The 18,812-nt window shown below is 46.3% G+C and overlaps 1 protein-coding gene and 1 pseudogene across 1 annotated transcript in view; one reads left to right on the top strand and one right to left on the bottom strand.

Annotated features, from left to right (window-relative positions):
- Positions 1 to 18,812, bottom strand: part of LOC136624336 (zinc finger protein 250-like) — a 325,143-nt gene that overhangs the window by 178,442 nt on the left and 127,889 nt on the right. The gene's annotated exons all lie outside the window — the stretch shown is intronic.
- LOC136624998 (zinc finger protein 585A-like) overlaps positions 7,616 to 18,812 on the top strand; it is a 30,074-nt pseudogene continuing 18,877 nt past the window's right edge.

Genomic DNA, 18,812 nt, shown 5'->3' with positions numbered 1-18,812 from the left:
TTAACTGTTAATAAAACTTTATTAAGTCTAACCATTTAGTCCCCACGGGTAACTTAGATTTGTGATCAGCTGACTGCTCATGCTACATGCTGCTGTGCTTCCTTAATATTTATCCAGCAATCCTGAAGTGGGTAAAAGTCTAATACACAGGCACAGCGCCGTACATTGCAGAGTGGTGGCACCTGGTATTACATCTTAATCCTTAGTCACATAGAAAGCTACACAGAGGCTATGTGACGGAGGAACAACGTCCAAGACGGAAGGAGAGGTCAGGATGCTCAGTACTTCACACAGCGCACTGTCAGGAATGCTGGGAGTCAGACCCCCCATACTGGGAATGATGCCCCCTCCACAGGAGAAGTATCAATATTTATGTGTAAGAGTGACCTCTAAAAACTCTTCATAACAACAGCAGTCTATAAAAAATAACATATACAAAATATTACTGCATCCACATATATACAACTCTGTTACATGTACATCACACACATATTACACACTCTACTCCTCCGTCTCGCACACGCTCGGCTCCGCTCCCCCGTCTCACACACGCTCGGCTCCGCTCCCCCGTCTCACACACGCTCGGCTCCGCTCCCCCGTCTCACACACGCTCGACTCCGCTCCCCCGTCTCACACACGCACTAAGCTCCGCTCCCCCGTCTCACACACGCACTAAGCTCCGCTCCCCCGTCTCACACACGCACTAAGCTCCGCTCCTCCGTCTCACACACGCGCTAAGCTCCGCTCCCCCGTCTCACACACGCGCTAAGCTCTGCTCCCCCGTCTCACACACGCACTAAGCTCCGCTCCCCCGTCTCACACACGCACTAAGCTCCGCTCCCCCGTCTCGCACACGCTCGGCTCCGCTCCCCCGTCTCTCACACACGCTCGGCTCCGCTCCTCCGTCTCTCACACACGCTCGGCTCCGCTCCCCCGTCGCTCTCACACGCTCGACTCCGCTCCCCCGTCTCACACACGCACTAAGCTCCGCTCCCCCGTCTCACACACGCACTAAGCTCCGCTCCCCCGTCTCACACACGCACTAAGCTCCACTCCCCCGTCTCACACACGCACTAAGCTCCGCTCCCCCGTCTCACACACGCACTAAGCTCCGCTCCCCCGTCTCACACACGCACTAAGCTCCGCTCCCCCGTCTCAGACACGCTCGGCTCCGCTCCCCCGTCTCTCACACACGCTCGGCTCCGCTCCCCCGTCTCTCACACACGCTCGGCTCCGCTCCCCCGTCTCTCACACACGCTCGGCTCCGCTCCCCCGTCTCTCACACACGCTCGGCTCCGCTCCTCCGTCTCTCACACACGCTCGGCTCCGCTCCTCCGTCTCTCACACACGCTCGGCTCCGCTCCTCCGTCTCTCACACACGCTCGGCTCCGCTCCTCCGTCTCTCACACACGCTCGGCTCCGCTCCTCCGTCTCTCACACACGCTCGGCTCCGCTCCTCCGTCTCTCACACACGCTCGGCTCCGCTCCTCCGTCTCTCACACACGCTCGGCTCCGCTCCTCCGTCTCTCACACACGCTCGGCTCCGCTCCTCCGTCTCTCACACACGCTCGGCTCCGCTCCTCCGTCTCTCACACACGCTCGGCTCCGCTCCTCCGTCTCTCACACACGCTCGGCTCCGCTCCTCCGTCTCTCACACACGCTCGGCTCCGCTCCTCCGTCTCTCACACACGCTCGGCTCCGCTCCTCCGTCTCTCACACACGCTCGGCTCCGCTCCTCCGTCTCTCACACACGCTCGGCTCCGCTCCTCCGTCTCTCACACACGCTCGGCTCCGCTCCTCCGTCTCTCACACACGCTCGGCTCCGCTCCTCCGTCTCTCACACACGCTCGGCTCCGCTCCTCCGTCTCTCACACACGCTCGGCTCCGCTCCTCCGTCTCTCACACACACTCGGCTCTGCTGCTCAGTCTCACATACACGCCCGGCTCCGCTCCTGCATCTCTCACACACGCTCGGCTCCACTCCTCCGTCTCTCGCACACGCTCGGCCCTGCTCCTCCGTCTCGCACTCGCTCGCCTCCGCTCCATCAACTCTCTGAATACATCCTCACACCGCTCCCCCGTCTCAGACACGCTCGGCTCCGCTCCCCCGTCTCACACACGCTCGGCTCCGCTCCCCCATCTCACACACGCTCGCCTCCGCTTCCCCGTCTCTCGCACACGCGCGGCTCCGCTTCCCCGTCTCTCGCACACGCGCGGCTCCGCTTCCCCGTCTCTCGCACACGCGCGGCTCCGCTTCCCCGTCTCTCGCACACGCGCGGCTCCGCTCCCCCGTCTCTCGCACACGCGCGGCTCCGCTCCCCCGTCTCTCGCACACGCGCGGCTCCGCTCCCCCGTCTCTCGCACACGCGCGGCTCCGCTCCCCCGTCTCTCGCACACGCGCGGCTCCGCTCCCCCGTCTCTCGCACACGCGCGGCTCCGCTCCCCCGTCTCTCGCACACGCGCGGCTCCGCTCCCCCGTCTCTCGCACACGCGCGGCTCCGCTCCCCCGTCTCTCGCACACGCTCGGCTCCGCTCCCCCGTCTCTCGCACACGCTCGGCTCCGCTCCCCCGTCTCTCGCACACGCTCGGCTCCGCTCCCCCGTCTCTCGCACACGCTCGGCTCCGCTCCCCCGTCTCTCGCACACGCTCGGCTCCGCTCCATCCACTCTCTGAATACATTCTCACACAGCAGAGTCCTGCATCCACTGAGCGGAGAGACCTGATCATGTGACCCCTTGTCTCCTCCCACACACTGATCACATGACGGTGACATCATCACAGGTCCTGTAAGCACAGAACAACCCCACGGCTCCTGTCCGGCTGCAGGTGGAGGTATGTGGGGTCTCCAGCACTGGGGGGGCAGGTATCATTAACCCCTTCAGCCCCGGCCTCCCCATGGATTTCCCCACATGTGACGTCTTTCTGCAGAACAAGTTAGATTTTTCATTGACGTCATTTTGACTTCATATAATTTATTAACTGGTAATAAAGCGCCCGCCGGGTCTGGAGGAACCAAGATGGCGGCCGGCTTCTCTCGCTCCCTGCGGCGCTGTGTATTAGTAGTCCAGGGCCGCTCTCACACAGACATTAGTAACGTGGTGTTTACAGCGTTCTTACCGCCCCGTCATTGTACTGGGTGATGAAGAGCATCAAAACGGACCACAAGGCAGTAAACTACAACATGCAGCGTATGATTTAGCCCGTGTTGGAGGCGCCGCGTTAAGACGCTCGTCTGAGAAGCCCCAGTGAGATCAGTAGAAGCTCAGTACGGGTTTAGGGCAATGTTTCCAACGCCTATTAAACTGTTAAAAATATCGCAGTCCGGTCATTGGAGCGTCCTGTTGCTATTGGTTATATTCTGTTGCTATTAGTTATATTCTGTTGCTATTAGTTATATTCTGTTGCTATTGGTTACGTCCCGCTGTAGTTCAGAAACAGCAGGGGGCGCTATGTAGAAGACGCCATTACTGCACAGCTGGGCTTACATGTGGGGGGTGGGGGAAGCAGCAGCTCCGCCCCTCAGGAATACGATGCGAGGCGCAGGGAAGCATCACTGCAGTCTCCACGGGGCGGCAGGATGAGCGGCGCCGGCGCTGCAGCTCGGTGCTGTCAGTACAGACAAGCGTGTAATCCTCACCGCGGTCCGTGGATGTCGTTGGGCTGCAGCTATGAACAGGACAGCACAATGGCTCCTCCCTCTGTAGGGTTCTGGTACTGCGGCGGCCGGCGGCTCTGGGATCGTAGAGCTATTCCCACCCACCGACACCAATGACTTGTCTGACAAACTGGCCGTGTCTGCAGGTCTCTGGGGGAGATAATGGGAGCCTCGGCAATATTATAGCCCATCTGTATGTGTGTGTGTATATGTATATACATATATATACTCATTATCTAACACTCCGCGCCCAGAAGAAGTCGTCATTTTGCTGTAAACCCCGTCCTGCGGTTCCATCTCCGGCAGATCCATAAATAATGATGAGTTGTGGTGATTAGATGGATGGTCTTGTCCCCGGGGGCCCTACATGTGGTTCCCCCCTTGGCCTATAAGAGGCTCTCGGAGGCTCCTTGTGTGTAGTGACCTCTTCTTCCGCTTGTAGAGCTTGTTGTCCACTAGACGCCTCTATGACACAGAGAAGAGATGTCACCAAGTGATAGTGATTACAGTGCGGTTACCTCCAGTGATTACAGCTGCTTCGCCTATGATTGGAGTCGTCTGTTTTTCTTCTCTATCCAGGCCCAGAAAGCCAGGAAGATTTCTTTCAGCCATGAATCATCTCTGTGCCCTCTGTCCATCCTTCCGCTACCCCAGAGAACCTCTCAGTAACTCCACCGTAGTACTAATGGATCTCCTGTAGTAATGTCCCTTCTGTCACCCCACTCAGTAATAGCGCTCTGCAGACCCTGTTTGTTATAATGTCCTTGTTCTGCCCCATTAAGCTATAGCGCCCCCTCTGCTGCCTGTTACATACTAAGCTATAGAGCCCCCTCTGCTGCCTGTTACATACTAAGCTATAGCGCCCCCTCTGCTGCCTGTTACATACTAAGCTATAGCGCCCCCTCTGCTGCCTGTTACATACTAAGCTATAGCGCCCCCTCTGCTGCCTGTTATACTTAGTTATAGTGCCCCTCTATGCCACCCTCCTGCTGGGCTTCTGCTTGTAAACCTCAGTTACTGAGTAGCAATAAACATCTTCTTTCTCCCTGACTGACCGGACTGCCCCACAGCGCCGCGCCATTCACAGCATCACCTGACTCCGCCCCCTCTCCAGCTCTAAGCACAGCGTGTCTGGAGCCAGGGGGAGGAGTCAGTCAGGTGATGGCGCTATGAACAGCGTGGCACTAACCGGCAGTCCGGTCAGTCAGGAAGAGACAAGATGGCTATTAATGGTAGTAATGAACTGATGTTCAGAAGTCGGGGCCCAGCGGGGCCGGGGGGAATTCAGCTTGGGAGAATGAAATTATGTCAGTAATTGTATTATTACAGGGGGTTTGTATGATGTTACATTGTCTCGTCTTCTCTCCATTCAGGATCCTCGGCTGATATCTTCCATATCAGATAATTATCCTGATTGACCCGACAAGGATGGAGAGGAACCGGGACAAGATGGCGGAGAGTATATTCACCCTCACCCTAGAGATACTCTTCTGGCTTACAGGGGAGGTGAGAGATTCTGGGGATGACGTCACATTCTATAGTTTTCTGTTGTTTTCTGGTAAGATAGTGGAGACCCACCAGACCTATTATAAGGCAATGGAGTTTCTTGGGTTCCATTGATGTCTCTCATGTAAAGGACCTGGAATTTTGTTGTTCTGCCTCTATGCTGGAATAGAACTACAGAAATGATGAACACCGATGTGAGGAGAACCTTAACCCCTTAGTGACCAAGCCTGTTTGCGCCTTAATGACAGAGCCACATTTTGGAAATCTGACGTGTCACTTTAAGATAGAATAACTCCGTAAAGGTTTTGCATCTCCAAGTGATTCTGACATTGTTTTTTTCATCACATATTGTACTTCATTTAGGTGGTAAAAATAGACCAATAGAATTTGTGTTTATTTATTAAAAGCGCCAAAATTTGGAAAATACTGCACACATTTTTGATAAGCTATATATTTCCATCTGTTTACGATAGAGAACCCCCACAAATGCCTCCATTTGGAAAACTAGACCCCTTAACGAATTCCTCTAGGTGTGCGCTGCGTGGTTTGACCCCACAGTTTTTGAATGATTCTAAGCAAAATAGAAGGAAAAAAATTATGATTTTCACTTTTTGACAATTGTGTCATTTTAAAAACAGTTTTCTTGTACAGCACACACATGAATGAAGACTTGTACCCCAAAATGAATCCCCCTGTTTGTCCTGTATTCAGAAACATGCACATTGTAGCCCCCATCTGCTTACAGGACACATGGCTAGGCCTGTAATAGAAGGAGCACCTGTTGGCTCTCAGGGCACAACGGAATAAATCCCAGGCCCCACTGCTCACTTGTACAGAAAAAAAATTGACTCCCTAAAAAAACAATATCTCCCTCATCCTCATTTTTTGGCATTCCCCCCAAATCTTAGATAAAAGTAATAATGTGAACTGTGTGGTATTTCCGAAGAGAGGGGTAATTACGGAGGCTGATTAGGATGGGCACATGGGGCAATAAAACCGGGTATGCCCCCTCCTCTCATGCTTTTTGGGGGTATTTCGTGACCTCAGCGGCAGGTATGGGGTGTAAAAAATGGCGCTCCGTGAGTCTTCGTAAGCTTGATGAGGTGCAGCGGTCTCACACAGAGGGCGCTCAACAAGCTGCTCCTGGAACTGCATGAAGGCGAGCGTTCCCGGGGCTTCTTGTAAAATACGTATTACAGGTAGCAGTCTGAATAACGCCGGGCTCACACGGCCGTAGGTGGAATCCGCTTGTGGAGGCCTGCAGCGGATCCCAGCTGTGACCCTGCGTACGGCCACGTAATGTACTCACACAGGCAGTTCTGCGCAGTACACTTTTTCTTGTTTTATATTTTCTGTGCCGTCGCTCAGCGATGATGCGGGTACCCGCAGCCCGTATACAATGTAGTTGCGTATGGGCTGCGGGTATATCCACGACCATGGAGCACAATGAGCTCTATGTCACGGATATCTGTGGTAAAATAAAACCTGTTGCATTCTTTTTTTTTTCTGCGAGTGGATTACGTAATTCTGACCCATTAATGTGACTGGAATTGTGTAATCCAATGCATTTGATTGATCGGCGCATTACCACGGATCAAACGCATACAGAAGAAGCAGAAACCAAAAATGGCAACAGCACGCAAAATAAATTTACTGTCAGAGGTTTACGTGCCTATAATCAATACTCTGACCACATTAAGTAATGCAAGGTTCTTGGCATATAATTTGATCAAATTACATTGGCCCATCTACCAACGTCCAGGTGACCAAGCTCAGATGGGTCCTAACACTATTACCAGGTGGTAAATGTCAGCCTGGGAAAGTTGGGTTCCTACCTCTCAGAATGCTCCTCTCTTGGGACTAAGCCTACAAATAAAACCAGGGAAGGTAGGATACCATTCATATGCTCCAGTAGGAGGTCACCTGGATGTTGGTAGCTCCATGTTGTTAGCTACCTCTGGGCACTGACAGCATGCAGCTATCACGTCCATAGCCCACGTGGCTTTAATACCCGCAGGATGCATGTTTTTATGTCCTCGGGGATTAAAGCCCACTTAACTAGTACGCAAAAACACTATGAGCTGGTCACTAAAGCTTTATAACAGATGGACATTACTGGAGACATGAAGGACTCTGTGAATGTCTGCAGTGATATTTATAGATGTATCTCCCCATAAACAGGATTACGCGGTAGTGAAGAAGACTTCTAGTGATGGCTGTCAGGCCCCGGTGTCTGATGGATGGGGAAGACCCCTGAGCCCAATCACAGGGCCTCCACCTCACCCCCTGATACTGGAGGAGATCAATGAGCAGAAGATCCTAGAACTCGCCAACAAGATGATTGAGCTGCTGACTCGAGAGGTGACGCTGCTGGGAGTGCTGGGACATTATACAGTAACGCTATGGCGGTATAACATGTCTGGGTGATGACGGTATCATTGTGTTGTCAGGTTCCTATAAGGTGTCAGGACGTCACTGTCTATTTCTCCATGAAGGAGTGGGAGTATTTAGAAGGACACAAGGATCTGTACAAGGACGTCATGATGGAGGACCACCAGCCCCCCCTATCACCAGGTAATAGACAGGACTAAATCCACACGGCCTTTATTATTTGTATGTAGAGAATGAATTCAGTGGCTGTCTGTGTTTTCTGCAGGTAGATCCAGTAAGAGAACAGCAGCGGAGAGATGTCCCCGGCCTCTTCTTCCACAGGATGATCAGGTAGATGGAGAGGTCTCATGAAATCTCCCCTCTGGTCTGTAGGACGGCTTGGAAGGTCTTGTGTTTAGTCTTATTATATGATTGATACTTGTGTAATGAGAAAGCTGGAGATGGCAGGATTACAGCCGACCGCAGACATTAGATCTTCACATCTTATCACTATTTTCTGGTTCTGGAGACTTCTGGTGGGAATAAAGAAGCAACAGGTTGGAGTTATACAGGAGACCTGCAGCTATTTGGCCCAGATCACTACTGCTGTCATGTCATTCCAGCTCCTCATACTAATTAATGACCTTTTCTGGCCATATAAAACCTTCCACACGACTTCTCCAACTGTGTGATGACTTTTACAATATTTATTTCACAGCTGGTGAAACTGGAGGAAGATCCGATCCCTATTAATGCTACAGAGACACATGTGAGGGGGGATCAGCCGTGTAAGGAGGAGTTTCCTACAGATGACCCCCCAGGTGAGACTGCATGTAGAGAAGAGTCTGTGTTGTCGGAGTTTTCTGTTGTATATAAAACACATCAAACAGTCGTATTCATACTGATACAATTAATAATGTAACACGTGATACATCCGTGCAGGCCATGAAAACAATGACCTCCATAGACGCAACCCAAACAAGGACTGGAGGGAAAGGATTGGGTTAGGGGAACATGCTTACATGCTAAACACCATAGGAAACTGTACTGGAAATGGGACTTGAGAGCAGACCAATGATTGACAGTCACCAAAGCATTTACCTAGAATACCAACATGCATAAGTAGATGGAATAGCTGAAGTACGTACGAGGTATTGGTTCATGTTTTGGTCAAGATACTCCCTACTCTAACAAGATAACTTAGCCCCAGGAGTCCTGCCTACAAGTGGGGCGATCATCCCAATAGGGAGGACCAATGCTGAAACCTAGGGGTCTGGTTTGCCCTAGATGGTAAGAGACAGGACACCTTTCACATGCACCAACAGACAAGGGACATCCACCTATAAACGGTAACTGATCACACCTCATGTCTGGTCACCTACACAGACACAAAACACGTCGCTCTACATACCAACAAACTAACAGAAACTCTACTCGGATAACTCATGCATACAGATATATAACAGAAGCTAGTACAAAGTGTCCTCACACTACAGAGAAAGAGCGTCAAACACCGAACCGTGGTAAAGGGAACCGTGTCAGGCATTACTCACCTGACAACACACATGACCTCAGATGTCTGGAGGCCGTAACTGCCCAAGGGGAAGGAAGAGAGGGCCCGCATAACATGCAGACGGGAATACAGGTGTCCAGAACATCCTCAGGGAACGTGGGAGAAACAGTTCAGACTAACATCATGCATAACACCCAGCTCTGAGTGGGAATGAATAAATGAAGAAGGGGCTGGTATTTATGTGGAGCAGACCTGTGGTGATTGTCTGGTATAAGACTCCACACCATCAGCCAGCCAAATCAACCACACCAGCAGCCATGTGCTTCTGGAAACCCAACAGAACCACACGTCCCAGGAGCACAAACGAGACAACAAGATTTTTCTTTTAAGGTTTAATCCAATGTGCCTCACGGTATCCTGCAAGTGTTCCAATATTCTGCTTTTCTGTTTTCCACACGTACATCCCACATAGGATAACTTACAGATATCACATGTGATCATACAGACCGCACATCGGATATTACAATTTATATATTCTTTAATTTGAAAATTATTTAATGTATCTGAAAACACTTTGGCTGAAGAAACTCACGGCTTTTTGATATGTTTGTAGTTGTCTTATTAATCTCCTGCCGGACGGTATTATTTGTGTATGCAGGTATCTTACTATATTGCTGGTAGATGGGCCGCCCACGGATCTGTGATTGTATGATGTGGGGTGACGCCATTGTCATGTTCTTGTTATAAATGGTTGTCCACAGGAGATACGCATATACTGTGACTAAGGACTAAGTGTTGGTCTGAATCACACGATAGGGTATGCGGTTCTTCTCCAGTTTGAGACTCTCTGGTATTTAATATTGAGTATGGCCGCTTTCATACGTCTGAGAAAAGGGACCGCACAGGGCTTCGGCCCCTTCAGCGCAAAGCGCGTCTAATCCAGGGAGAAGGTAACTTTGGTCGGCGCTATGGAGACGGGGACGCCAGCACCGGAGGGGGTAAGTGTATAACTTCTGTATGGCCAATATTTAATGCACGATATATATTACAAAGTGCATTAATATGGCCATACAGAAGTGCTTAACCCCACTTGCTATCGCGGGACAACCCCTTTAATCTTTTGCGCAGCAGGCGAAGCATACCTTTTTCCTTAGATATTTGTCTAAATCTGCTTGGTTTTCAGAGGGTTTTGGTATATCAAGGACCTCTTTGCTTATTTTTCTGTTGGAATTCACCATTTTTAGATGTTCTGTAGAATTATGCGGTTCCCCGTGGTGATGCAAGAAGGTCTAATTATGCATTATTTGCATCTTGTTCTTCAGCAGCATCTGGACAATGCATGCTAAGGTGAAAAAAGTGGATGAGATTTATCAGAGCGAGTGTCTTTATCTGAGAGGGGGTGAGGTTCCACCACTTCCCTGAACCGCACTGACCCAGACCCAGCTAGGGGAAGAGGTAACTTGGGTGGTAAGGTGTTTTCGGGCCTTTAGCCTGCTTTCTCCTGTGTGTCTCCTGGGTTTATGGCGTAAAGGGGGGCTTCCTGTAGTGAGCCAGCTTTGCTGTGGTCTCTGGAGGGTTCGTGACAAAGGCCTCTCTCCGCTGACTGGTCTCTGCTTCTGGCTGCCAATATCTGGGCTTTGGCCTGTTTGTTAGAGGAGCTCACCTCACTGTTTGGTGTTTTCTGCTGCTGGGAGGCCCACTGCAGTATTGGGATCCAGCCACGTGGGACCGTCTGCTAATTTAGTCTCCGTCCTCTCTGGCTGACTAGGCCGCAACTTTCAAGGTGCACCGAGTAGGCCGAGGGACCTCTCTATTTGCTCCGGATGGCTCAGGGAGGATTCTGGTGCCGGCGGGGAGTGCTTCCGAGGGGCAAGGAAGCTGGATGGCCTCAGGTTAGCCACTTGTATGTGGAGCTCTTCTGCCGGCGCGTCTGCCTGCCTTGCCCACTAGGACACGTCCCCTCATTTCAACACTTTTAACCTCAGCTAACAGGTCTCCTCGTTCAAGTCCAAACCGATAACATTATGACCGTCCCAAGCATAAATCAAGGCAGGACCCACAGCTTGGCAGTTAAGGCATAGGCAACAAAAATCTTTACATTGACCAAAGATCACCTTCAAGTGTTCTTGGTAGTCCATATTCCAGGTGTAGACAATTGGATAGCAGGTTTTACCATAGCGTCCATCCTGACAGCACACATGGAGGTTGCCCCACCTGGGGACAGGAAGAAGGAGAGTTCTTAAGGCCACTTCTCACCATCCATTTTGAGTGTTTCTTCCTGTCCCAATGGACACAGAGGGAGATCTCCGTGCCAAAGGGTGGTCACAGAGATTATACTCACCGAGGAAGTCCAGGATATGGCCCATCCAGAATACCAAGAGGAGTGGTCAGGAGGCCATGGGGCCCGGGGCAGGTGCTCCTGCATCTCACACTTAGGTTCCAGCGTCTAGCGGCGGCCGGATCCCCATGATGACGTGTCGTCGCGTTCTGCGCGATGTCAGATGCATGCTTCTGGCAGCGTCCCCGAGTACTAAGGTGCCAAATTCAAACCCCTATAAGTTTCCCTGCGGGATTCCGGCTCCACAACACTTCCAGAACGCCATGGACAGCGTGGATGGTGAAAAGGAGATTGTGCCATTTGTAAGTGATCCACTTGGACAAATCTAAAAGTGGTGGCTTTAGTATGTTGGTATAGTGGCTTCTATTTTTAGGAGGAAGCACTTAAAACAAAAGGGGATAAGAAAAGGATTAAAAGATGTTCTTTATGTATGAAAAGGCTAGAGGATAGTGCAAAAAAGCCTATTTGTCCAGAATGTACAGAAAAAATGGTGAAGGACGAGCAGCAGGATTTATTGCAAGGTATATGTGCTATGGTTTGGGAAGAAGTTCATGCGGTTCGCACTGAACAGATATCAGATTCTCAGCCAGGAACCTCCAGGCAGGCTAAGAGAGCCCCGTACATGGGATTATGTAGTTTCTACACCTGAGCTATCTGAGGTGGACTATTTGGATGATGATTCGTCAGAATATTCAGCGCTCATAATAGCGAGAGAAAATATTATTTCTCCAAACAAGACTTGGACAAATTAATTTCAGCGGTAAGCTATACTATGAAGGTGATTGAAGTTCTTCAACCCAGATTCATACAGGATGAAATGTTTGGGGGTCTCCGAACCCAACAGAAAAAGTGCTTCTCAGTGAATGAAAACCTACAGAAGCTCATTACAGAGGAATGGCATGTGGCAAAAAGGGGCCTATCCATTCCTAGGGAGTTTAAGGAAAGACTCCTGTTTGCATCAGAGGATACGGTGCTGTGGGATTCAATCCCAAAAGTAGATGTGTAGGTAGCAAAGCTTGTCAGGAAAACTTCCCTTCCATTTGAGGATGCTTCTCAGCTTAAAGACCCAATGGATAGAACGATTCCTTAAAAGAGCTTGGGAGTCGTCAGCTACCAAAATAGAGTCCAATATAGCAGCTACATCAGTAGCGAGATCCAAGTACCTATGGCTTGACCAGTTCAAGTCTCACCTACAACAAAAAACATCCAGAGAAGAAATTCTAGAGCGCATCCCTCTACGTAAGAAGTCTACAGCCTTTCTAGCCAACACTTCGGCCTAGTCTGTGAGATTTGCTGTGAGAAATCCTGGGTTAGGAAACTCCGCTAGAAGAGCGTTATGGCTTAGAGCCTGGTCGGGAGACACGTTGTCCAAAGACAGATTGTGCGCAATTCTCTTCCAGGGTAAATACCTATTTGGCCTGGTCCTAGATAAGATCCTGGAGAAGGCAGGTGATGGGAAAAAGGGCTTCCCAACAGACTACCTGCCAAGAAAAGCTTCATCCTTCCGAAGAGAATCTTACCAACGTAGAGGGAAAAGCAAAGGGAAAATGGGCAGGTGGTCTTTTCCCCCTAAATCCAAACCTAGATATAACTAGATAAATACTCTGCATCATACGGGATTTTGACAATCTTCTTTCTGAAGACCTGCCAGAGGCATGTCTTTACTATGCAAGTGATCATGGTGGCACTGAAATCCCTCAGAAGCCCCTGGCTGCCATGATACCCAGATAACACCTCATTGATTTAGTTGCATGGGGGCTTTTGTGATATTGCTGGTCAAAGACCTCTGCTACCAACTGTGTATGGATCAGGATCGCTTCCTGAGGCCACTGGATATGCAGTGGACGGCTATATATGTTCTAACTCCACAGGGTATGTGCAGTTGAGATGTATATGTCTTATGTGTGTAACAAAAGGGGTTAAAATAAAGCCGCTATTTGGAGTACTCAGTACGTAAATACTGAGCTTCAATGAAGAGATGAAAAATACAAAAAAGTAAGTTTATTTGCTAAAAATCATTGGTCTTTTAGGATGTTTGTCAGTAGATTAGATGTTCCTTGAATTATTGTGGCTCCTGTGAATTTTGATACATGCCTTACAATTTGTATGAACATTTTTTTCTTATACAAATGTCATAAACTAGCTATCAGTAGAATGTAAATGTTATATTGAAAAATATTAAAATCCATTTTGTTTTTGGCAGATGACGACACCAGGAGCTCAGAGGGACATTTAATATCAACATATTGTATAATGGAAGATTATAGTATCATACAAGATACATATGAAGAGCCTGCCATTGTCCCAAATATACCCCTCGCACTTGACAGCAAAGATCTATCAGTGGATCCTTCTAAACAGGCTCCATCTTCGGATTCATTGCAGAATGTTAAACAAAATAATACTTACAGAAAAGATGTTGAACATCACAGAACTCATGCAAGGGAGAGGCCATATTCATGTTCAGAATGTGGGAAAAGTTTTTACTGGAAATCAAAACTTGTTATACATCAGAGAATTCACACAGGAGAGAAGCCTTATTCATGTTCTGATTGTGGGAAATCTTTTACGCAAAAATCAAGTCTTGTGGAACATGAGAGAATTCACACAGGGGAGAAACAACATTCATGTTCTTATTGTGGAAAATATTTTACGCAGAAATCAAGTCTTGTTATACATCAGAGAATTCACACAGGAGAGAAGCCATATTCATGTTCAGAATGTGAGAAATGCTTTAACCATAAATCAGATCTTGTTAAACATCAGATCATTCACACAGGGGTGAAACAATATTCATGTTCAGAATGTGGGAAATGTTTTAACCATAAATCAAATCTTATGAAGCATAAGAGAATTCACACAGGGGAAAAGCAATATTCATGTTCAGAATGTGGGAAATGTTTTAACCATAAATCAACTCTTTTGAAACATCACAGAATTCACACAGGGGAAAAGCCACATTCATGTTCAGAATGTGGGAAGTGTTTTCCGCAGAAATCAAGTCTGGTGATACATCAGAGAAGTCACACAGGGGAGAAGCCATATGCATGTTCTGATTGTGGGAAATGTTTTACGCGAAAACCAAGTCTTGTTATACATCAAAGAATTCACACAAGTGAGAAGCAATACTCATGTTCAGAATGTGGGAAATGTTTTAACCATAAATCAAGTCTTGTTATACATCAGAGAATTCACACAGGAGAGAAGCCATATTCATGTTCAGAATGTGAGAAATGCTTTAACCATAAATCAGATCTTGTTAAACATCAGAATATTCACACAGGGGTGAAACAATATTCATGTTCAGAATGTGGGAAATGTTTTAACCATAAATCAAGTCTTGTTATACATCAGAGAATTCACACAGGAGAGAAGCCATATTCATGTTCAGAATGTGAGAAATGCTTTAACCATAAATCAGATCTTGTTAAACATAAGATCATTCACACAGGGGTGAAACAATATTCATGTTCGGAATGCGGGAAATGTTTTAAGACAAAATCATATCTTGTTTCACATAAGAAAACTCACACATGAGAAAAAAAACATTTTTATGTTCGGAATGTCAGAAATGTTTTAGCCAGAAAATAAATTTTGTTAAACATCAGGGAATTCACACAGAACCTTAACTGTATTTATGTTCTGATTGTGGGAAATGTTTTAAGTAGAAAGCAAATCTCATGAAACATCAGAATAATCATACAGGACAGGAACTATAAATGTCCTGAATGTAGGAAATGTTTACAGCTTAACCAGATCCTCTTAGACATCAGAGAAGTCACACCGGGGAGAAACCATTTTGATATTCTGAATGTTGGGAATATTGTACTTGGAAGTCAAATCTTGTTGACTATCAAAAAACATACATAGGAGAAACCAGATTAATAGGTTGAATTTGTCAAATGCTGCACTCACAAATCTCATGTGTTAAACTAAGCTGACATTTTCTCTTTTGATTGATAAACGAGATCCAACATGAAAATCAAAGATGATTACGAAATATATGTGTAGGGGGCGTGACTTACCACCCAAGAGAGAGGACTCAGGACTCCATCACTCCCGCTACCAACAAAAGAATCTAAGCTTTGCTGCCTTGGTTGACAGATATTCTTGGGTTTATAGAAACAAATTTGGGAACCCTGCGTATTTTACACCCTAGGGTTTGCCTCTTTGGCGACACAGCAACACGCATTCTATGCAAAAGAAGTAATACTACTCAACTGGAAGCACCCCCTAAAAACCCACTAACACTACCTGGCTGCATGAAATAAATAGTGTTACCCCCTTATATAAGCTGACATACATGGCTCGAGGTTTCCCTTACAAATTTTATAGGATATGGGACCGGTGGATTGAATTCCATAACACTGTATTAAACATGTCTGACTAATTCCTCTAGGCAAATTTAAAATTCGTCCTTTTTTTCTTGATTTTTGGTACTTGAGTAAAGACTGAATATCCGCTGTACTGGCGATCGCGCTGTGGGTAAAGTTAGAGGTTTAATATGTTTGCACTTCATACCTTTTTTGTACTCTATTTTAATGAAAAATAAAAAAGAGGGTATTATAAATTTTAAAGGATTGATGAAAGTATGATGGTCTAATACTGTGAAATATGACTGATGCACCTTCCTTTATGTTCCCGTAAGGGTATGTCATGGCTGCGGGGTACTTCCCCCAACTGGACGTACCCTTATGTCATGTGGGTAGAGCAAGATCAGAAGCGATCTCGCGCTGTCCAGTAGCGGGAGGCGGCTGTCACTGATAGCCGGGTTGCCGCTGCAACAGCGGGGGTGCATTAGAGATGTGCCCCCCGCTGTTAACCCCTTGCCTGCTGCTATCTATGTAGATTGTGGCATGGGAAAGGTTCACAGAGGGAGCGTTCTTCCTCTGTGACTTTGCCAGGCTCTCGCGATATAATCGCAGAGAGCCCAGCTGGTTGCCATGGCAAAAGGATGTCTATGATTGGTGTAATAAGCGATAAGGCATTGCAGGAGAGAAGTTCTGCAATGCCTTATCATAGCAATCAGAGCTAGTATGGTGTAAGTCCCTCAGAGGGACACGAATGGTGTAAAAAAAACCTTGTTTGGGGCTTTTTCTCATATTAGCATAAAAACAAATCCCACATAATTGGTATCATCGTGTTCATAACAATGGCAAACCGCTAAAGAACTGAGGCAAAATGCCTTTCCAAAAAACGCAATAAAAGTAATCAAAAAAGCTCTATGTACCCCAAAATTGTACCAATAAAAACTACAGCTTGTCTCGCAAAAAATAAGCCTTCACAAAGCTCCGTCCATGGAAAAATAAATTAGTTATAGGACTTTGAATGCAGCGATTTAGAAAAAAAAAAGATTTTCAAAAACAAGTGTTTTTTGCAGAAGTGGAAAAACCTAAAAAAAAAATAAAAATTTTGGTATCTTTGTAATCGTACCGGCCCACAGAAAAAATGATTGTGTCATTTATGCTGCATAATTAACGCTTTAAAAAAACAAACAAAAATCTATGGCAGAATTGCTGCAATCATAAAAAAAAAATACAAAAATGGCACCAATAAAAACTATACTGCACCACGCAAAAGACAAGTTCTTATAAAGCAGTGTCGACTGAAAAATAAAAAAGCTATGGCTTTTGAAAAACGGAGATTAAAATCAGACACAAATTGTTGCGTCCTTAATCCCCAAAAAAGCCATGTTCTTAAGGGATTAAAAAAAATATATAACATTTCCTTTCCTTCATGTTATGTCTTGTAGCCTGCTCTTCTTACGGCTTTTCACTGTCTTTCTTTAGCTCATATTATTGTTCTGTTATAAGAATGCAAGGCCTTTTTACAGGAGTCTCATGAGAAATAGTTCCAATTGGCCTGAGAGAAGTCCTGCTTCTAACTAAGATGTCATTGACATAATGATTGTTTTGTTTTTAAATAACCAATGATAATGAATGACTTATAATGAATAATAATTATTATAAGTGAGGCGTGTTCTAGCCTCATTTCAAATGTCTTTGTATAAAATATCTCTGTGGTTTGGAATAAATCAGATGACTTCCAATCACATCCAAGGTGTGTGTGGTTTGTAAGCTTCCTCGATGCTCGAGCATTAACTGTTAATTTGGATACCTGAAAACATACCATTTAGCAAATGATTTCACTAACATATGCAACTGCCAATTAATGTGATTTATCTAAAAATCATAGAGTATTTCACATTAATATATGCAATTAAGTCTTAAAACATGTTACCAATTATGTGCAGAAATGACGAGAGAATCCCACCAAGCATCCGTGACTTTGTGGAACTGGTTTTCAAGAAGCTAATAAGATTTTTGTACTTACCGTAAAATCAGCAACTGCAAAAAGAGAATTCTATGAACAGGAGGAATATATCAGAAAAAATATTAACAGCTTAGTGGTTGCTGTGTCCATCAATGAATGAAACAAGAGATTTTACTGTAAGTACAAAAATCTTGTTTTTGTCGGTATCATTGGGGACACAGCTGGAGACTTTTGGACATTCCAGAGCAGTTCATCAAGGTTGGAAAATTATGGAAGGACGTATGCAGTCAGTTTATCTAGTCTACCCAATATGATGACACAATGAATATGTTTTATCTAGTTAGCTTTCATCCCATCCTTATGGCCGATGCTGCTCATTTGAACACAGCCGTCAGGCTGTATGTGTCTGCACCTAAGACAAACTATCCTGATGACACAGTCATAAGAATTTAACTGTAAAAACGCGTCGATGGGGCTGTCAGAGTGGGATTAGGACTAGCATTAGGCATCTATGTAACTTTGATGGGTTGCAAAAATTTAACCATCAAAACCTAATGCGTCCCAGGTATTGTGGGCGACAAACATCTATACAGGGTTAAAGTGTTGAGATATCCTTGTATAATCAAGAGGAATCTCGCTATACCCATTTGTTTGATCACTCACATGTACAAAGGCATAAGCCTAAAAGAGCAGTGACGGCGTTTTATATAGTGCCGCTACAAGGAAAAATACTCAGCACTATACATCAGATGCTGGATTCCTTTTTATTTTTATAATTTTCCAATTGGTCTTTACTAAAGAATCTGCTCTGCGACTCTAATAAGCCAAATTAAACATGGCTATTGAGTGGATGTAGAGCTTATTATCAGATTCCTTAGAAAAAAAGAAAAAACTTTTTTGCTTGTAATAGGAGACTGGCTTGGGGGTAATACATATCACTGACATCATCTGACACTATTAGTGTTAAACGCAACTAGTCACATTCTCAATAGTGATAAATACCATCTTGAGCATAAAAGAATCTCCTAGTTAAGATATATATATATATATATATATACAAGCAATTGATGAAACCAATTGAGAACGTCACACAAATTTAATAGAGGTTTTATTATAAAAACAAAAAACGAGGCCTTCACGCATTTTAATTTATTTTC

The sequence above is a fragment of the Eleutherodactylus coqui genome, chromosome 4 (assembly GCF_035609145.1).
Source record: "Eleutherodactylus coqui strain aEleCoq1 chromosome 4, aEleCoq1.hap1, whole genome shotgun sequence".
NCBI classification, from domain to species: domain Eukaryota; kingdom Metazoa; phylum Chordata; class Amphibia; order Anura; family Eleutherodactylidae; genus Eleutherodactylus; species Eleutherodactylus coqui.
This window is presented reverse-complemented; position numbering and strand designations above follow the sequence as displayed.